The 22,315-nt window shown below is 46.8% G+C and overlaps 1 long non-coding RNA gene across 1 annotated transcript in view; it reads right to left on the bottom strand.

The window, feature by feature from the left end:
- The window catches only part of LOC120405334, a 35,431-nt gene extending 19,871 nt beyond the window's left edge, over nt 1–15,560 (bottom strand). The window contains exons 1-2 of the long non-coding RNA XR_005598679.1: nt 15,511–15,560; nt 14,864–14,962 (exon numbers count right to left, since the gene is read on the bottom strand). This is a non-coding gene — a long non-coding RNA (uncharacterized LOC120405334). The remainder of the gene's footprint in view (nt 1–14,863; nt 14,963–15,510) is intronic.
- Between the last annotated feature and the right edge of the window lie 6,755 nt (nt 15,561–22,315).

Here is a 22,315-nt window from a genome sequence, read left to right as displayed (position 1 = left end):
AGTGCGCATTAACGGGTAACAAGATCCAGCACAATGTCAACCACCACTGTGCAAAGAATGCACAGGCAGAGGGAGGGAGAAAAAGAGGCCCAAGAAGAAAGAAAATCCAGACTGAACCATTCCCTGGATGGTAGGATCAAGAGTGAGAGCAGCCAAGTAGGTAAACATGAAAAAAATCCATATTAGCCCCACAATAAGGGCAATGGCCCTTTCCTTACCTAACACTCACCCTACAGAGCTGCTGGAAGTGGATACAGACGCTCCCTGACTTACGCGAGCGTTCCAGAACACCTCGCATAAGTTGAATTTTGCATAAGTTGGGAACGTATACCCGACAATTACACACACAAAAAAAAGCTATGGAACTTTTTCCATAAGTGCGGATTTTCATAAGTCGGGTTTGTGTAATGCAGGGAGCATCTGTACAATAGTCTTATCAGTGCTCCCTGTCTCAGGGTATGTCCACACCTCAGTAAAAGACTTGTGGCTGGCTTGGGTCATCTGACTCGGTCCCAGAGCGCAGGCTCCAGCCCCGAGTCCCAATATCTACACTGAAATTTTATAAACCTGCAACCCAAAGCCTGGGCCAGCAGTGGCCCTGCCGTGGGTCTTTTAGCACAGTTGTGTAGATACATAATCTCTGTGCTTGGGCATCATAGGACTGCACTGACCTAGTTCTCCTGTTAGAGATTAGATAGCAAATTGAAGTAACTCCTCTCAGTGGAACCACCCCTGTTAGGGGATGACAAGGGTGAGAAGAAGTGGAGGAAGATCTACCCAGGGGATTCTCAGTGCTCCTAACAGGAAAGGCACCAGTTTCTGAGACTCATGACAGAAGTCAACAAGCCATGCTGGGTGTGGCTCCAGGGACACCAGTGGAATTGGCCACCATTTAGGAATTCAGAGGGTTGGGTTCAATCCCAGACTCTGAGTGGCTGGTCAAGTCACCTCATTCTCCCTTTTGTAAAATGGGGATACTCCCCTGCCTCACAAGGTTCTTGTCAGGATAAAATCCATTCATGACCATGAAGCGCTCAGATACCATGCCCTTGAGGGCCATATAAGCACCTAGATATATTTTCACAAGCAGAGGGATTCCCTCCCCCACCCAGTATTTTGTTTCAATGAAGCCAAAGGCAATGCCTGGTCCTCTGTTTACACTTTACATTATCCCCTTGGAAATGGATTTTAGCTTGGTGGTTTGCTTCATTCTTACATTCTTTTAGCCCCATCCTCCCACCCAGACTCTTGTGTAAACAGACAATGACAAACTTCCACGAAAACCTTTGTCAAACCCTCTCAAATGGTGGTTTGTCACATTCTTCCATGAAGCACGCAGGACATACCAACAAAGAAGCCAAAACCTGCCGCTGAGCAGTTAAAACCCAGTCAAAATTGCCAAGACGAGTCTGAACTATCCGATCCGGTTTGAGAATGATCCTCACAGTGACAGACCCACCACTGCCAAGTAAATATCATGCAGATGGAAAACTGGCAAGTCCTCTCTGTTAGTCAGGGACATCTGAAAAAACTTGAAATGACGAGAGAATGGATGGTCTTGTGCTTAAGGAGCTAGGACTGGTTCTTGTGACACAGGCTTCCAGTGTGATCTTGCACAACTCATTTCATCCCGCTGTGCCTCAGTTCCCCATTCATAAAATGGAGATAATGCTATTTTGATTGTGTTGTGTGTTGTTTGTTGCACTTTGTGGGTGAGGTAGTGACTGTTTCTTATATATTTTTAAACTTCGCAAACTGGGGCCCGCATCTTGGTTGCGGCCCCCAGACACTATGGCAACAACTTACTGGACTCACCTCTGAGCAGCACTGCTACATGGAATTTCCCCGAATGTGGAAATCCTGCAGTGTTAAAGACATAGGAACCAAGTCCTGCTGCATTTAAATGCCTGCCCCCCAACTTTCCATTTCTATTCAACCTCCGTTCGAAAAAGACAAGTAAAATGGAGGGGGGAACCCTCACCCATAAAAAGCATTCCTAGTCGTTTACTTTTTAGATCTCTGTTCTTTCATCATTTGCTCATGAATCATTCTGACATGTGGCAAACCTATTGGTGTATTTGGAATCTTCTCGGTTTTTGGTTGTTTACATCAGAACTGTAGGCAGTTTATAAGTAGCATGTTACCCTTGGCACCAAAGTGGCCCATTAGTTACTGGGGTTTTCATTTAGCATCAGACATAAAAAGCAGAGAGCTGAATTTTGAAGTCAATAATCTTAGCTGAACTATCACTGAATACAACAGAGCACAAGGTAAGATTTACACTGACTTTGCGCACGCACACCAAGGTTCAGGAACTAGTTCATGCCTTCTCACTCATACATTTAGGAACCAGCAGTTACTGCCAGTAATCACATCACCACCGGATTTGGCCTTGCTAGGTTTCAAGCTATGCAGCGATAGGTGTGGCTAGTAGCTGGATGGGAGAACCTCCATTGATTCAGCAGGTGGCACTTTGAGTCAGACCTGAACCAATACCGCAACATGCTTTTAAAGTGTTGTAGGAGCTTCAGTCTTCCAGATGAGAAGTCAGGGCCTAGTAGTTATTAGCTATCCCCCGGCACTCCTTACAAGAACATGGGTGTTGGCCACAAGACCTCACTGTGGTTAATTCCACTTTGGCTCCTTGCATTACCTCTGCAGTTTCTACCCTCACCTTCTTGTACAGAGTTGCTGCAAGTTGGTAAATAGCTGCTGCATTTCAGTGGTGGGTGAAGGGGTTCCTAAAGGTGCGAGCCAACAAACGCATGTGCTTGCAAGTCCCTGGCTCAACTGGGATGAGTAGAGTTATTTGTGGGTGTGTTTGCAGATTGAGTGCTCACTTTCCAAGATGTGCAAAGACAGACACTAGGATGCAAGATGCCATATGGGTACTGGGATGAGCACTATACAAAACCCCGCTTAGTTTCTCCTACAGAGAGATGACAGTAGCCATTTATTTGGGGAATCTTGGCCCGATGCTCTTCCAGGGCAGGTTGGCAGGTCAGTCTAACAAAGACATTTTCATCAGAGCTGCTGACCGGAAATCCCAGCTGGGGAATGGCAGGAGTAGCAGATACAGTTTAGTTGTGTCACATGGTGGCTGATCCAAGCCAAGATGTCTATAAGACAGCATCAGTAGACAGACGAGCCATGACTAATGCTCACTGTGCCAAAATATGCTTGTCTTGTTACCTTGTTCTCCACCTCTTCTTTTCCATCCACTATTGTAACCTAGAGTGTAAGCTCTATGGGGCAGGGACCATCTTTTTAATAATTGTTTGTACAACAATCATAGGGCTTTGAGTGGGACTGTAACACAAATGGTAATTATTAAATTGATTGGCGGTTCCCAAGCTTCTACATAGAATAGATACATTTTAATACAGAGATTGTCTCCTGGGTGACCTTGTCTCCTGGGTGACCTCCCATCCCATCACATAAGGCCCCCTCGGGGAATGATTGCAGTTGCTTTACATGTTAAAATAATATTAGGAAAGTATTTTAAAGTATATTTTAGCTTAATTTATTGGAATTTAGCAGCTGGAAATACAGAGGAGGAGCCAGCTCTCCTCAGACCACCAGCAAGTGATCTGCAGACCAGATTAGACAGATGTAAGTGATTATTTTGTTTTGCACAAAATACCATCTTTGAGACCAGCTTCTGCTGTCAGTTACACCACATAAATCCAGCAAAACTCCATGTACGGCAATATTATTAATATTACGGTAGCATCCAAAGTCCCCAACCATGATCAGGGTGCTATTCTGCTCGGTGCTGCACAAACACATAACAAGAGACAGTCACTACTGCCAAGAGTTAGTCCAGATTAAACACTGATGTAACAGAGATCAGAATTAAGCTACCAATAGTCTTCTTCTAATGGCCAGGTCCTTAGCTTGTGTAGACTGGCATAGCGCCATCAGACTAAAAGGAGTTATGCTGATGATCAACAACTGCGGATCTGACCCCAAATCTTTTACAATATGTTATAAGAACAAACAGTATTAACTATAATGGTGAGTACATGTTGGCCACTTTACACCAACAACAGGCTTTTGGACATCACAAGACTTCCTACACTCAGTATAGACAATGACCACCAAGCATTAAGAATTAAACCTAGCAAAACAATTCAACATCTGGATTTTTATTAGCCCAACAACACAGAAAAAAAGACCACCCCCTTTGAGGGATAGGGATGTGATGCTGGTAGACCAGTTGCCAGCTCATGCCAAGACCCCTACCTCCAGCTGAACACTGACAAATACGTACCTGGAAAATAATGCTAACCCACAGGCGAGCCAAATTCAAATAGGTATTGATTTATAAACGGGTTTAGTCTTTATGAAATTCTTGTAGGATGCTGTATGTATCTCATTTAACAACTGTACCCCATGTTATAAGGTTATATTAAGTATTCACACTGTAAACTTTTGTAACTGTGTAACAAACAGGAAAGAAGCATTAATTAATGTAAAGGCTGGCTTCCTATAAAGCTCTTCGGTTCTGCACCCAAGAAGGCCCATTGAAACCAAATGAACCATTGTGAAACAAAGGACAAAGACTCTGTTGATTTCTCCCCATAACACCCATGAAGAGGAGACTTCATGCCCTAGGACTCATCCCATCAATGTGCACTCTGGAGGAAGGGAATAAAAATCCCTGACAAGAAGAAACTGGATCTCTATGATTAGACTTTGGGAGGGAAAGATTTCTAAGCATAAGCAAGGGATCCCCAACTGCTTAGCTTGGGTTAGCCCTAGAGGACATATAGAACTTGCATATTACAGCAGCTTCTATTACCTTTCAGAACCTAAGACTAGAACTCATTTGTGTGTATGTTTACTTGCTTTAACCTTGTAAATAACTCATTTCTTTCTTAGTTAATAAATCTTTAGTTAATTATAGGATTGGATACAAGCATTGTCTTTGGTGTACGATCTAAGGTGCAAGGACTTGGGGTAAGTGACTTAATATTGTTGTGATTTTTGGTAAGGGACCATCTTTCACTAAGGCAAGCTTACCTGGGTGGCAAGATAGACTGGAGTTCCCAAGGGGACTGTCTTGGACTCCAAGTTAAGGCTGTTATAGTATCTGAGGAGTTCAGTTTTGTGCCCTGCTTCTTAACAATCTGCCCTGAGGTTGGTACTCATGCTCCTGAGCCCACTCCAGACAGCCAAGGGCCAGAGCCTCAGCTGGTATAAATTGGTGGAATCATTGGAGCTACACTGATTTACACTGGCTGAGGATCTGGACCATCATGTGACTATGAAAGATGCCTGAGCTTTTTATATTAAAAACACACACACACACACACACTCTCTCTCTCTCTCTCTCTCTCTCTCTCCCCAGTGTCCCTGTAGCAAAGAGTTTGATTCTGCTCTTCACTTATACCCGTGCAACGTCACTGACATCACTGGAACTACTCCCGGTTCACACCAGGATGGAAAGAGAATCAGCCCTAGCAATTAAGATATTAAATGGAAAGTGAATTCTTTTGCTCCAAAAGCCCTTTGCCACACATCAGATAATGTTATGAAAAAGGAGATAAAGCATCTACAATCCATTAATATCATATTAGAACCGTATAACACTATCATTCTTTAAGATCTCCTGAGTGGTAGATGGGCCTGTATGTTTCCTTGGAAGTCCTGTGTTATCTTTAGAGATTGGCTACTCAGAGCTGATGCATCGTAGACAGTTGGGAGTGCCAGGAAATGGCTAATTCACACTGATTTTGAAACAAGAGACATGATAGTTTAACGGAAATGAAGAGGAGGAAGCATCGTTACATGCAGGATCTGGGCTTGGGAAATGAAGCAGCATCAGTGCCCTCTCACTCCACAGGACTGGACGGGACCTCCTGGGTGAGAGGCCAATTCCCTGCTATCACAAACAACCCCATCATATGCTCCTGGTCAAACCTATCAAGCTCCGTCTTAAAACTAGTTAAGTTCTTGCCCCCTCTGCTCCTATTTGGTGACTGTTCCAGAACCTCACTGCTCCGATAGTTAGAAACTTTCTAATTTCCATCTTAAATGTGCTAATGGTAATTTATCCCCATTTGTTCGTGTGCTATCATTGTCCTTGAGCTCCAGGAGCTCTTCTCCCTTCCTCATGTATACACAGGGGCATAAAATTAGGCTCCTAAACTACATTAGCAGTTGTATTACAGTAATGTCTAAAAGCACCAGCCAGGATCTGGGCTCCATTGTGCTAGGCTCTGTACCTATATGTCTGTCATACCTCTAACCATGGTTGTCAGTTTTCTCTGGGCTTTTCAACCTCAGCCACAGGCAGTGGTTAGTTCAACTCTAGCCCATCACTACTGATATGTACATTGGATCACGGTACTACAATTTTGGGGGTGAAGAGGGGAGTAAAGTCACTAATCAACAAGATGATGATCAAGCTGCATATCAGAGAAATTCTTCTGGTTTTCCAATACCAGAGTCCAGCATTTTAACCTTGGAACCTTGTTTCCCTTCAGCTTTATCATTAACTTGATCAGGAGTGTTTATTTTCTGCAGTTGTTCCCTGTTTATAACTCCCCCCACCCCTCCAGTGGGAAAGAGAATTATTAGCATATGCATTAGAAAAAACAAGTATGTATGAAAGTGATCCACATGTACTAAAGAAAATGGTTAATATATGCTATTGCATGTCATCCTCTTTGACTATTCTGTGATCCCTGCCTCTAGCTGTCAGGAAAATGTTGCATAAGGTTCTGCTGAGAGTCAGGGACAATTATTTTAAGCCAACAATTCATTAGGAGAATTTAGCCTCTTTCTCTGGCAAGGGACTATGAGCTAGATCCTCAACTGAGCAGGAGCAGAACTTGGCACTGCGGGGAGACAACAGTGGTTTTGTGTCACCTTTTTTGCCCTCCCCTACAACCTAGAGTGGAATCAGCCTCCAACACAAATGAGAGCATCTTCAAGGCTGCTTTCTACTCCGTATGGCTGCAACAGCCCCAAAGGGCCAGTTCTGCAGGTGGGGACAGCCAGAGTGCAGTGATGATTGTTCAGCACATGCTGACACCCTCTATTCTGGATTGGAGAGGTAAGGCCAGCCGTACCAACCAACTCTGTATCACAACGAGAATCCCTTCGTAGGTGCTTCAGTGGGCTGCTTTGCACTGCTAGAGAAAGGCTAGAATGTTGTCAGCCTTCTGGGTCAAGGCGGCCCAATAATCTTAAGTCTAGGAGAATCCTAAAGACCATGGGCAGCAGGTGAACCCCCACTTTCGGAGGCTAGCCCACCAGCCCTACCCCTTCTGTCCAAAGCCCAGAACCTCCCCCCAAAGGAAAAGCCCAGAGGGCCCCCATGAACGGAGGAGCCCTGCCCCCCCCAGCCATTGCTGCCCCCAACTCACTGTGCCCCCCTAACCCCAGCACCAGACCGAGCCTCAGGTCCTGCCCCCTCCCCCCCCCGCTTGCCAGGCCAGCCCCAGCACTGCCAGAGTCGGGCCGGCAGCCTATCTAAGCGCCATGCCAGCCCCATGCTGAGCCACCCTTCCTCCTCCCCCCACCCCCACCAGAGTCGGGCAGAGCTAAGCCACTGGCAGCCTCCCTGAGCGCCAGCTCCTCCCACCCCTGAAGGCCCCACACCGAGCCACCAGCCCCAGCATCGCCCAGCTGAGCCTCCTCCCTCCGCCAGCCCGTCCCGAGGAGGAGGGGGGACCTTTGGGGATGGAGTGTAGGAGGCGGTGGGGGTCTTGGGGAAGGAGCAGGCACCCCAGTCCAGTTGTCTTGTGGTGGGTTGGCAGCAACACCAGGGAAGGCAAAGTGTTCCCTGGCCTAATGTACCCGCCGTCCGTGCTGAAGACATCTCACAAATCACCACACAAACCCCCTTTGCCAGGTAACTATGTGGCTTTGTAGCAGACTACAGAGCCTGTGGATCCCCACTTTGAATCCAGCCTAGGTGAATGGCAGGTACTATTTGTCACCAGTGATTACTATTTGGTGACCAATGTGGAATGACTTCCTATTAGAGAAAACTGCCCCGAACTTGGCACTCCTATCAGAGAAGCCAAATCAATGAACCATGGAAGCTACTCCTTCCCCCCTAGAGGTTGTGTACTGTATTTTCAGATTGTAATCTCTAGGTCAAGAATCTTCTGATCATAAACCACCTTGCAAGCTTACGGTGGCATCTAGATCATCATAGGGGTGGTCTTGCCAGGGCAAATCTTCTGCCACACTGGTGGTCCAAGGGGAGCGTGCACTGCAGCTACCCAATGCTATAGCTATGCTGTGCACAGCCGAAGAACTGCAAGCTCCAGGGTGGTTGTTACAGCATCCACCACAAGTGCTACACTCGGCTTTAAAATACCAAAAAGAATCCATGTATAACTAGTGTGGTTGGAGCATTGGCCTGCTAAACCCAGGGTTGTGAGCTCAATCCTTGAGGGGGCCATTTAGGGAACTGCGGTAAAAATCTGTCCGGGGATTGGTCCTGTTTTGAGCAGGGGGTGGGACTAGATGACCTCCTGAGGTCCCTTCCAACCCTAATCTTCTATGATTATTAGTGCCTGGGTTAAAAACAACATTCACAATTACATCCAGTATCGGACTGGAAAGGATTAGCTTGTTTCTGATGACTTATTGCACTACTCTGTGTTACACAACGTAGCCTCCAACCAGCTTTCAGAAGCAGGTTTAAACTTTCCATACCAATAACTCGTGTCCAACCCAAATATATTTAGCACAAATGAGAAGCAGAGGGAGCCAATTAGCGGGCACGGTACACTGCCTTCCCACATGTTCCTTTGAGCGGTTAGACAAGTTCCCAACAGCCACTGTCTCCAAGGACACTGCGTTGCAGTGGAATGTGCTTTGTAAGCCGTGGCGAGGGAAAATTGACTTGTTGCCTCTAGGAAGGGGAACAGGTTGTTTTCCAGCCCAAAAGGAGACAGCGCAGATGTGAACAAAGTGGCAGGGACAGGTCAAAGGCTCATATTTGAGCTGCAACCAAGCAGAGCCCAACCCAGCTCAGGAGGGGTGTCTTGGTATCTCTCCAGTGCTGGGGCTCTTCAATTATCAGGCCCAAAAGCAGAAGCCTCAGGGCTGCTCTACTTTACCCCAGCTGCTCCTGGTCCCCAACAGACCGTTCCAGCAGTCAGGACATCCTGGCCACACCTCCTAGACCGGGGAATAGTGTCGGAGCCACTATAATGACTCTTTGCCACCTAAACTTTCTCCTAGGCAAGGAGGGTCCTTGAGTAGCTGGTTAAGTAGGTTTTACAGACACTGTCTGCAAGGAGAGTGGTAGGAAGCAAAGGGGGCATATCCAAGACCCTGAACCAAAGTCTTATCCCCCTTGAACAAACAGCTCTACCTCAATCTTCCCAAAGTGCAGGGATAGGAAAGAGGTAGAAAACAAGTAACCATAAAACCATAGGGGATGCCATTAGCACAGCTTGGACCCCAACAGTATCTGGGGGCTAGGCATGCAGCCACAGCAACTCCTGTTCATAGCACAAGGTAAAAATTGCTTGCCACATTTGTCGTTGGCAAGACATTTCCCCCAGTGCATGGATTTTATACTTTTACACCTTAAAGTGGAATTTAACAGTGTGATCTAGGAGGCCTTGAGACAGACTTTCAATGGATCGGAGGGAAGCCACAATCACTTGGTACATTTAAAATAAATCACTCACTCACACTGGATGTTAGTATATAGGTCTATTTGTTAGCCTGGGATAGAATTTTGGGTTTAAGTATCAGAGGGGTAGCCGTGTTAGTCTGGTTCTGTAGAAGCAGCAAAGAATCCTGTGGCACCTTATAGACTAACAGACGTTTTGCAGCATGAGCTTTCGTGGGTGAATACCCACTTCTTCGGATGCAAGCAGTGGAAATTTCCAGGGGCAGGTGTATATATATGCAAGCAAGAAGCAAGCTAGAGATAACGAGGTTAGATCAATCAGGGAGGATGAGGCCCTGTTCCAGCAGCTGAGGTGTGAAAACCAAGGGAGGAGAAACTGGTTCTGTAATTGGCAAGCCATTCACAGTCTTTGTTTAGTCCTGAGCTCAGCAGTTTCTCTTTGAAGTCTGGTCCTAAAGTTTTTTTGCTGTAGGATGGCCACCTTAAAATCTGCTATTGTGTGGCCAGGGAGGTTGAAGTGTTCTCCTACAGGTTTTTGTATATTGCCATTCCTAATGTCTGATTTGTGTCCATTTATCCTTTTCCTTAGAGACTGTCCAGTTTGGCCGATGTACATAGCAGAGGGGCATTGCTGGCATATGATGGCATATATTACATTGGTGGACGTGCAGGTGAATGAACTGGTGATGGTGTGGCTGATCTGGTTAGGTCCTGTGATGGTGTTACTGGTGTAGATATGTGGGCAGAGTTGGCATCGAGGTTTGTTGGATGGGTTGGTTCCTGAGCTAGAGTTACTATGGTGCGGTGTGCAGTTGCTGGTGAGAATATGCTTCAGGTTGGCAGGTTGTCTGTGGGCGAGGACTGGCCTGCCACCCAAGGCCTGTGAAAGTGTGGGATCATTGTCCAGGATGAGTTGTAGATCCCTGATGATGCATTGGAGGGGTTTGAGCTGGGGACTGTATGTGATGGCCAGTGGAGTCCTGTTGGTTTCTTTCTTGGGTTTGTCTTGCAGTAGGAGGCTTCTGGGTACACATCTGGCTCTGTTGATCTGTTTCCTTATTTCCTCGTGTGGGTACTGTAGTCTTGAGAATGCTTGGTGGAGATTTTCTAGGTATTGGTCTCTGTCTGAGGGGTTGGAGCAGATGCAGTTGTACCTCAGTGCTTGGCTGTAGACAATGGATCTTGTGGTGTGCCCAGGATGGAAGCTGGAGGCATGAAGGTAGGCATAGCGGTCGGTAGGTTTTCGGTATAGGGTGGTGTTAATGTGATCACCACTTATTTGCACCGTGGTGTCTAGGAAGTGGACCTCCCATGTAGATAGGTCCAGGCTGAGGTTGATGGAGGGGTGGAAGCTGTTGAAATCATGGTGGAATTTTTCCAGAGTCTCCTTCCCATGGGTCCAGATGATGAAGATGTCATCAATGTAGCGTAGGTAGAGAAGGGGCGTGAGTGGACGGGAGCTGAGGAAGCGTTGTTCCAGGTCGGCCATAAAAATATTGGCATATTGTGGGGCCATGCGGGTGCCCATAGCGGTGCCACTGATCTGGAGATATATATTGTCATTAAATTTGAAATAGTTGTGTGTGAGGATAAAGGCACAGAGCTCAGCAACCAATTTTGGGTTTGACTTTTTGATACTCATATCTTATACTAATATGTGTAAACAAAGGACAAAGACAATGTGTATTGCTTCTGCCTAGCCAGATAGGGTTGTTAGTAAACAGGATGTTAGGAATCATTAAAAAGGGGATAGAGAATAAGACAGAATATATTATTGTCCTTATATAAATTGACAGTACACCCACATCTTGAATACTGCGTACAGATGTGGTCGCCTCATCTCAAAAGATATACTGGCATTAGGAAAGGTTCAGAGAAGGGCAACTAAAATGATTAGGGGTTTGGAGAGGGTCCCATATGAGGAGAGATTAAAGAGGCTAGGACGCTTCAGATTGGAAAAGAGGAGACTACAGGGGAATATGATAGAGGTATATAAAATCATGAGTGATGTGGAGAAAGTGGATAAGGAAAAGTTATTTACTTATTCCCATAATACAAGAACTAGGGGCCACCAAATGAAATTAATGGGCAGCAGGTTTAAAACAAATAAAAGGAAGTTCTTCTCCACACAGCGCACAGTCAACTTGTGGAACTCCTTGCCTGAGGAGGTTGTGAAGGCTAGGACTATAACAGCGTTTAAAAGAGATCTGGATAAATTCATGGAGGTTAAGTCCATTAATGGCTATTAGCCAGGATGGGTAAGGAATGGTGTCCCTAGCCTCTGTTTGTCAGAGGATGGAGATGGATGGCAGGAGAGAGATCACTTGATCATTGCCTGTTAGGTTCACTCCCTCTGGGGCACCTGGCATTGGCCACTGTCGGTAGACAGGATACTGGGCTGGATGGACCTTTGGTCTGACCCAGGATGCCCGTTCTTATGTTAGTAGAATGGGAACAGATAAAAGTGGTTAAAGTGTTACTGGAGAGCAGGCGTTAAGACGGCCTCAACCCCAATTTCAAGGCAAGGTCAAGCAACCAGTTGGGAGGGGCAAAAGGGGCTTGGGGAGGAAGGTATAAAATACTAAGACCAAAGAAATGCCTGTCCCTGACCAGCACCACCTCACTCCTCACCCCTCCCATGGGATACATAAGGGGTGGGACTGCGGGCATGAAAAGCAGGTATATTTGGCCTTCTAAGGAGGAGGATGGGGGGAAATGAGAATGGAGACACAGGCAAGGCTCTGCAGTGTCAGAGCGGGGGAGGGGGACACCGGGAAACCGACTCTGCCGACGTGTAGAGCTATGGATATGTTCGCTTGGAACGAACCCCAACAATCACCACATTGCCTGAACATCGGACTTCTGCTTTCTGTCTGTGTGACAAGAACCAGGGGAGGGGTGAAGGGAATGGCCTCTAACATTGGACAAAGCATTACTACATTACTACATAGCTCAGTGGTTTGAGCATTGGCCTGCTAAACCCAGGGTTATGAGTTCAATCCTTGAGGAGGCCACTTTGGGATATGGGGCAAAAGTTGGTCCTACTAGTGAAGGCAGGGGGCTGGACTCAATGACCTTTCCAGTTCTAGGAGATTGGTATATCTCCAATTATTACCTCTATTTTATTACCTTTATCCCCATACAATACTCCTCTACTGGCAAGGAGATAGACTTCTTAAGCCATCCAGTCTATTCTAACCTTAATTTCCACAAAGAAGGCTCATCTGTTAAAATCAGGTGGGGATCTCTTACTAGATAATTTTCCTGTTATTGCACAAGATAGGAATAGGCATTGACAAACCTTAGCCTTCCCTCTTTCTCCTCCAAGGTTTTATGCTGTTGCTTTCCTTTTGTCCTACAAACTGTCACTTGCTACCAGAGAAGTGACTAAAACCAGCTTCGGTAAGCCTGGAAGACATGGTCACTCACACTCCTCTCCACTGAGCGCAGAGCATCCTGTTGTTGATGGAGGAATGAATGGGCCAGAGGGCTGATGTGAAGCAGATCATTTTTGCTGAGCCCTAAAATCCCTCTGCAAGCCTTGATGACAACTTGTGGTTTATTTTTCATAATTTGACTTCCCAGAGAGTGCCGAGGGAGCCACACAGATTTGTACCAGTTGAGGATCAGATCCTAGCTATTTAATGTACATGTTTGTATGTCTGGCCAGTCATGTTTTATCTTACAGACATGACCATCCATATTTTTCAGAATGAGGCTAGACGCTATACTGAGCGCAAATCTGAATGGCAACATGAAGGGCCAACAAGCAAGAAGAGAGGGTGGTGAGGTACCTAGTTCTAGTAGGGGTGGAGGACAGGAATCTGGCTTGGAAGAGTAAAAGGGTGGGCACAAGCTATCCAGCTTCAGAGAGGGAACCAAAACCTGGCACAGGAATTGAATGTTAAGGCCCTATTGCAGAGTCTCGGCATTAACTCTGAATGTCCTTGCTTTCTGCAGCTTCACCAGATGTTTGGGATTACTGCAAACCAGATTCTGGTGTGCATTAAATCCTGCATTAATCTGGTGTTGATTAAATCCTGAGCTTTCTCTGAAAGCTAAGCAGAGCTGCCAAGCACCCTTCCTAAAAAAAAAAAAAAATGCCCCGACACAGCATACAGAATTCTACTAGTGCTGCTGGCCCGTTGCCTATTGACACTAAGCCCCAGTTAAGGGGAAGAACTGTATCCCTTGAACCAAATTATGATGGGGGCTAATTTAGCTACAACAAATCAGGAAAAAGATCTTGGAGTCATCGTGGATAGTTCTCTGAAGATGTCCACGCAGTGTGCAGAGGCGGTCAAAAAAGCAAACAGGATGTTAGGAATCATTAAAAAGGGGATAGAGAATAAGACTGAGAATATATTATTGCCCTTATATAAATCCATGGTACGCCCACATCTCAAATACTGCGTACAGATATGGTCGCTTCATCTCAAAAAAGATATACTGGCACGAGAAAAGGTTCAGAGAAGGGCAACTAAAATGATTAGGGGTTTTGAACGGGGCCCATACGAGGAGAGATTAAAGAGGCTAGGACTCTTCATCTTGGAAAAGAGGAAACTAAGGGGGGATATGATAGAGGTATATAAAATCATGAGTGATGTGGAGAAAGTGGATAAGGAAAAGTTATTTACTTATTCCCATAATATAAGAACTAGGGGCCACCAAATGAAATTAATGGGCAGCAGGTTTAAAACAAATACAAGGAAGTTCTTCATGCAGCACACAGTCAACTTGTGGAACTCCTTGCCTGAGGAGGTTGTGAAGGTTGGGACTATAACAGGGTTTAAAAGAGAACTGGATAAATTCATGGAGGTTAAGTCCATTAATGGCTATTAGCCAGGATGGGTAAGGAATGGTGTCCCTAGCCTCTGTTTGTCAGAGGGTGGAGATGGATGGCAGGAGAGAGATCACTTGATCATTGCCTGTTAGGTTCACTCCCTCTGGTGCACCTGGCATTGGCCACTGTCGGTAGACAGATACTGGGCTAGATGGACCTTTGGTCTGACCCAGCACGGCTGTTCTTACGTAATGTCATTTTTTGATTCAAACCCTTACCCGCTCAATGATTTATTTTGACATGTTTAAATAATAAATTTTAAAATTTATTGTGGACCCGCCTGTGCCGGACACTGAATTTACAAATACAGACAACTGGGGAGAGTAAGTTCTATATTACTTTTGCCATCCATACAGTGGGTGACCCCAAAGCACTGAAGCAAATGACCCTTTTAAATAACTGCTACCCACCTTTCTCCTTACTGGGTGTGTGGCACAGTCAACCAAGGAGAAGATCCGCATGCAATGCCACCTGACAAGCTTAGCCGCACCTCCCAGCAGCTTGATCATCTGCAAAAAGGAACAAACTAAGCTAATGTCTAGAAATAAACCGTAACGGGGTTATACCCACCTCTCATGAGTGACTCCTGGTCGAGTGCATGTGCCTGCACTCTCTCTCTCTTTGTTGTGGGTCTTCGCTGACTCAGCCCTCCAGCCAAGTCATACACAGTCTGTCTGTGAGATCAAAGCAAACCCCTTTCAGGGTACAAGTCCAACAGGGGCCTTGCTCAGTGCCCTCTGTCATGGCTCTGTTTGTTCCTGCTCCAGAATAGAGCAGTGCCCCAGGGCTCCTTCCCTGGAGGCAATGCCTTTGCTGGCCACAGCTCTTCAGCTTGGCCACTACAGTTCAGTCCCCATTTTGGAGTGTCTCAAAGTTCAGGCCATGTTCCCAGTAGCTAAGGGGCAGTGGGGAGACCTAGGCTCACCTTCTAGTCCAGGTTCCAGCCCAGGGACCCTAGAGATAGCAGCCATCTGCAATGTCCCTGTAAATAAACTGCATTGCTGCTATAATTCCCTGGGCCACTTCCCCATGGCTCCAGCACTTTCTTCACTCTTACCTCAGGACCTTGTCCTGGTGGAGTCCCAGCACCATCCACTCTCCTCCAGCTCCAGCAAGGAACTGAACTCACATTGGCCCTGCAGATCTTCTTATACTAGCCTGCTGGGTCCTGATTGGCTGCTTCCCACACAGCCACTCTCGGCATCTTGGAGGACCTCTCTGCTGCCCTTTTCTGGGGCAAGGTGTGGCAGGACCACAAGGCCTCCAGTAGGGGGCCTCAGGGCACAGTCCATCCCATCATAAATCCATACAGGTGTGTTTTGTCTTGTTAGTGCCATTCTGCATTTTACACTCTCATATTAGTTGCTTTACCTGCTATGCCTTTCTGTTCTGTCCTCTGGGTGTAAGTTACACCCACTTGTAACTGTTTATTCTGACGTAGCTATGTGTAACCATCATTTACTTCAACACTGAATTTGGCCCACCTAAGATGAGGAAAGGCCTTTTATAACAGTGCAGGGAACACATCCCATCACAGCTGCACATCTCTAGCTTGGCCAAGTGCCGATTTCACAGTGCACGAAATTTTACCTCCATGCAGGGGGCTAACAGAAGGCCTATGCCTCTTTCACATGTCTCAAAATGAAGCTTAAGTGGGACTTAAATGGTGCATAGGCCTGTGCTGCCCCTCTGCACATGGGTGAAATATCAACCCCCCTATATGCATATATATGTGGCTATATATATATATTTGCACAACTCTAAGAGCCTCACTTCTGAACTTCATCTGATTCCCACTGGACTGTGCAGAGGTGGGTATCATGATGGGGGATATAAGGGGTCAGGCCTAATGACTACGGCCAGAGTCAGGAGCTACTGGTCAGAGCCAGAGTCAGAAGCCAGGGTCATGCCAAGGATTAGAGGCAGACTTGGGAACCAAGAGTCAAGCCAGAGATTAGAGCCGGAGTCAGGATCAAGCAGGGCTGGAGCAGACTGAATCAGGGCAGGAACAAGGCTGGAGGGAGGCCGAGAATAAGGCAAGTCTAAGCTGGAGCAAGGCTGGGAACAAGGCAGGCACAGGAGCAGCTGTGGACATAAATGTTGAGCAGCCAGCTACCTACTGCGGGGCTGAAAGGCAGGACTGCAAGCTCCCTTCAGCCAGCCAGGTGGTCCGGGCAATCAGGCAATCCTATTGCAACCCAGCTGAGCTCATTCATCTGCCTGCAGGCTGAGCCGGTTAGTTATCAGCCTCAGCTGAAGGTTTTCAGTCCTGACAATGGGGATTCCAAGTCTCTGACACAGCAGCATCTTACCACCCAGCCACTGAATCACCCCTAAAGCAATACAGCTTTTCTAAGCACCATCCCTTTCAATTTTCTTGCTAATATATAATGGGTATAATACGGAAGTGTCATCAATTACTGATAAACTGTTAACTTATAGAAGGAGTTGCGTATCCTGATATCACTATTCATTTAGAAGACTTGACTTAAGTTGAGAGTTTTATTGTGCTGAAATAATGCAATACTGGAGACGGCCTGTAGATGGTGCTATGGTTTGAGAAAGTATTATGTGTAGGGAAGGGCTTGCTAGGAAAAGTTTAGAGTAAAAGAGAAAAAGAATACAGCTTGGACAGGTAAAACCCTTCAGAGGCCAGTGGTATCTGCAGCCTGTCTGTGCAACTATCCATCCGCTGTTCATAAACATTTAAGCCCAGAAACAGACCTCTGTCTCACAGCCCCTTTGTTCTATCAACACAGCCTGCTCCATGCCATCAGCGGTAGAAGAACGTAGCACTGGGTTTGCTCAGCTGATCACAGGGTGGGAAATATTTCTTCCCTGCTCCAGTCTGACATATATTTCAAATAAAGCTTTATGGGAGCCCAACTGTGCATTGTTTTCTATCTGGCTTCCTATACTATAGTGACAGGGCTGAGTTGGAATCCCAGATCTCAGCACTGGGGGAAATTCACATCCAAGCATCATGGCTGAGAAGCCTCTCTGAAATATGAGTGTAAGAACCCGGAGCAGAGAAAACTGACTGTGCAATATTCCAACACATTAAATAAAGAGGATCAGACCCTCAGCTGGTTGTAAATTAGGATTGGCTTCCATGGGGCTAGGCTCATTTGCACCAGCTGAAGTTTTAGCCTTCTATGTACACACTCAACACCTCTGCTGGTCAAGAGCTATGGATGTTCCTTCACAGCCTCTGCACAGGAGCATACACGCTCCATGTGAAGCAGCCTGTTGGGTTCAGAGCAGTTCTTCCACCCATGCTCTAATTCCCTGACCTCCTACTTCATCTCCTACTTCATCCTTCATAGCTCCACAGCTCCCCAGGCCTCTTTGGAATCCTCAGTGCTACCAGTGCCCACATAGCATGGAGGCAAAACACACCCACTTCCGTCGGTGCCTGGCCAGAAGATTTTGCCCCATCCTCTTAGACACAAACCTGGCCCTGGTGAGCCATGCATTCATGACCTCCAGGCTTTATCGTTTCCACTCATTATGTCCAAGAACAGAGCCATACACTTTGAAAAGCTTCAGTGGGTACAGAACAGCTGGCTTAGCAACACAGATTGCCTGACGACTTCAAGAGGATTGTCTCTAGCTACCTGATAGATCTTGTCTCCCTCTGTGACCATAGCCTCTCACTCAGCGACATTCTGCTGGAGCCAGGACATTGACAGCTGGTAGCAGATGGAACTTCCCCAGGAGCCGGGCCTAAACTATAGAACTCCAGTTTTGCCAGCTTCACACATACAAAAGCCACAGAAATCATAGAAACGTTGGGCTGGAAGTGGAAGGATCCTCGAGAGGTCATCAAACCCAGCCCCTTGCACTAAGGCAGGACTTAGACCATCTCTGACAAGTGTCTGTCTAATCTGCTCTGAAACACCTCCAATGATGGGGATTCCACAGTCTTCCTTGGAAGCCTATTCCAGTGCTGAACTACACTTATAATTAGAATTTTTTCCCTAGTATCTAACCTAAATCTCTCTTGCTGCAGATTAAGCCCATCACTTCTTGTCTTACCTTCGGTGAACATGGAGAACAATTGATCCCCATCCTCTTCATAACAGCCCTTGACATATTTGAAGACTATCAGGTCTTCTCTTAGTTTCCTTTCCTCGACACTAAACATAACCAGTTTTTTAACCTTTCCTCACAAGTCCCACCCAAAATCATGGAATTGGCTTAAAAAATCATTTGCTTAAAAAAAATAAAACTGGGTTCTTTTTCTTTACCCTCAGGTTTTGAACCTTTAGGGTGCATTATGGTCACCTTTTCAAGCCTCTCTCTGCAACCATGAGAACTAGAAAGTTACTTTTAAAAAAAATGAAGTCTGAGATTTTCCACAAGACTCCAGAAGCTGAGGCTTTAAGAAATACACTAAATATCATCAGAGCTGGTAACCCTGGGACTCACTCCTGAAAGCAGGAACAACAATCACAGACCTCACTGCTTTCAGACCCAAATGCAAATCTAATTTATTAAACCTAGCTGTCCCTCTGAAGAATCAGACTTTTAGTGTCTAATGTCGGACACCTAAAAATTGAGGCATCTGAAACCAAAAGCCACTTTTGAAAACGTTGGCCTTAATCTTCAATAAAGTGTCATATTAAAAACTAGCTTATCTGCTTAATTAATAAAATAAAAATCTTACATCCCCCCTCCCCTCAGACTCACTCTCTTCCTTCCAAGCTGAAAGCAAAACTTTCTGTCATTATTACTGCCAAACCCTGAAAACTTAAAAAAAATCTAGTCTGGCATGAAAGGTGTCTTCATTTTCTGTCTATGTCTTTCATTGCCCTCCCCCCCACACACCCACCCTTTAAAACGCAGCTGTATGAATTTCTCCTGAATGCCAGTGACTGAAAAGGAAGGTTGGAAAATTCTTCATGATTATGAGTTTGAGCAGATACAACCTGGGAAATGTAGATGATGAAAGATAGATCTATAGTTTTAAGTTCAGCCATCCAGTCAAAATAAGGTTACTCACCGGAGATGCCTTCTAATAACTTATATTTATGTGGTGTTTTTCATCCCAAAGTGCTTTAAAGACTCTGCATAAGAGGGATCATTCACCAATCCCCACTAATACAGTTTGGGTGGAATGAATTAGCTGCTCTGTGTCAGTTACACAACACTTTTTAGAAAGGAAATTGAAAAACACAGAGCCAGTTGAATATAAAGAAGACAGAACATGCTGGGAGCTGGAATTTTTCCAGACACTCCAGCACATCCAAAAGTGCTATAGGCTGCTTCACGGAACATGTATGGTCAGGGCATTGATTTTACATCCATTTGAAAGTTGGCATCCCCAAGAGCACAGCTCCCCCAAGCACCGTGTTAGGATGCCTTGGTTTACCTCAGCTCAGAAGGAAGAGCTCCAAGATCCTGCAGAATCTGGATTTTCCTTGGAGACCTGGAGACCAGTCAGAGCTCTGGGTGTGAAACACTTTTCAGGAACAAGTCTGCAAGTGGTCATCAAGCCCATGTTTGATTAGCATCAGCCATGCAATGAAATCACAGGTGGGGGGTGGCATGAGTGATGAAATGCTGCCCGAGGCCAATTTTTATAAGAGAAAATCACATGATTCCATTTGACAATGTTATCTACAAACTAATCAGAATAATATGGGGACTGTTGTACTTTTTTCCTCCTATTTCAGTCATGGTGAATAAGAGGCCAGTGATTGATATTTTGGATTTCTGTAGAATCGTTCACCTCAAACGGTGCCAAAGTTCTCCACAAACTATATGCATTGCATCATACTAAAAAGAGTATTTCTTTCAAATAGCAGTTCTGTTAGTGGTTGTGGGGGAAAGCCAGCCAATTAGCTCAGAGTGCATTATTTGTATGATGGCAGAACCTCCGAGCCCAGAATATTAGGAGCTGTACATACATGGTAAAATACGGTCCTTTCTCCCAAGAGCATACAAGGCAGAAACGGGGAGAAGATAGGAAGCATCCCTATTTTACAGATGGAGAACTGTAGCAGAGAGAGGTTAAGTGACTCATCTCAGGCCACATTAGAAGTCGGTGGCAGAGGATAGAATAGAACTCAGCTCTCCTGAGTCCCAGACAAATGCCTTATCTGCGGTGCATGCATAGGCGCCAACTCCATGGGTGCTCCAGGGCTGGAGCACTCAATGGGAAAAATTAGTGGGTGCTCTGCACCCACCAAGAGCCAAGCTCCCCTCCCTGCCCCGCCTCATCTCACCTCTGCTCCGCCTCCTCCCCTGAGCATGCCATGTCCCCACTCCTCTGCCTACCTCCCAGTGCTTGCTGCCGCCAAACAGCTGTTTGGCAGTGTAGCAAGCTCTGAGAGGGAAGGGGAGGAGCAGGAACGTGGTGCGCTCAGGGGAGGAGGAGGGGAAGAGGCGGGGACAGGGCGAGGTTTTGGGGAAGGAGTCGGAATAGGGGCAGGGAGGGAGCGGAGTGCGGGCAGGGACTTTAGGGAAGGGGTTGGAATGGAAGCAGGGCAGGGGTAGGAGGGGGCGGGACAGGGGTGGAGGTGGGGCAGGGCCAGGGGCAGAGGGGGTCGAGCCCCACTGGCACGAGTAGAAGTCGGCACCTATGCACACATGCATAATAGTGAGAGGTTTGGGGAAAGGACGCGGGGGGGTGCCCACATTCATACCAGAAGTGACATGGGATCTTTATTTTCCACACAGAAGCTCAGTCAGCAAAGTCTTTTCATGAGGTCACACTGAGCAAATAGCATAGCACTGAAGGGACCTACCGCAGGAGGACGAAGGGCTTGGGACTTGAACACGTGATTTGAGGTATTTCACAACTGATGCTCAGGTCACAGGCCACCCTCTCCTAATCCACAACTGTATTACCTCGTAATCAGACTGTTATGAAGGTAGCTCAGTCAGGATACACCTACACGGCAATAAAAGACTCACGGCACAGCCGCAGCCGGCCCGGGTCAGCTGACTCAGGCTCTCGGGGCTTGGACTGCGGGGCTGAAAATTGCAGTGTAGACATTTGGGCTCAGGCTGGAGCCCGGGCTCTGAAACCCTGTGAGAGGGGTTGAGACTGACAAATGGGGGAGTCCTATAGAGAGACAGAACGACCAGCGGAAAGCTACATGTGTACAGCTGATTCGGCAATACCAAAAACTCCCCATTCTGTATGTCAGAGAAAAAGGTGCTTTGCTCCAGGCCCAGAGCGGAATGCGGCAGATGATGACAGAAAGACTTAAAACATCTGTAAAACATCAGTTAGATCATATCCCTATTGCTTAATCCCCAGCTTTGTTCAGTGGAGTATTAGCAACAACTCAGCTTCCTTACCTGTAACTGGGCCGCCCAGAGGATTCAGGGGGCCTGGGGCAAAGTGGGGGAGCTGCAGCGCTTGTACTCACCCGGCAAGAGTCCGGGTCTTCGGTGGCATTTCAGCAGCAGGAGGCCCTTCAGCCGCTCCGCGTCTTCGGCAGCACTGAAGGGCCCCCGCTGCTGAAATGCTGCCGAAGACCCAGAGCGATTGAAGGGCCCCCCGCCGCTGAAGACCCAGACCACCGCAGGGCCAGGGCTCGCAGGGCATTTCGGCGGTGGGGGGGCCCTTCAGTCGCTCCGCGTCTTCGGCAGCACTGAAGGGACCCCATCGCCGAAATGCCGCCGAAGACCCAGACCGCCGCCGGGCCAGGGCTCGCGGGGCCCCTGCAGGGCCCGGGGCAAATTGCCCCACTTGCCCCCCCCCCATCCCCAGGCGGCCCTGACCTGTAATGCTGGTTTACTTTAAGAAAGCATTAGAGTAAAGTTGTCTCAGCCAGGCCTTTCCTGCCTGTCACTGAGGGGATAAACAGCCCAGAGACTAGTAGTTACAAAATCTGACTGCGACTGTC

The sequence above is a fragment of the Mauremys reevesii genome, linkage group 1 (assembly GCF_016161935.1).
Source record: "Mauremys reevesii isolate NIE-2019 linkage group 1, ASM1616193v1, whole genome shotgun sequence".
In the NCBI taxonomy this organism is placed as follows: Eukaryota; Metazoa; Chordata; order Testudines; family Geoemydidae; genus Mauremys; species Mauremys reevesii.
Note: the sequence above shows the minus strand (reverse complement) of the source record. Positions and strands in the feature narration are given on the sequence as shown.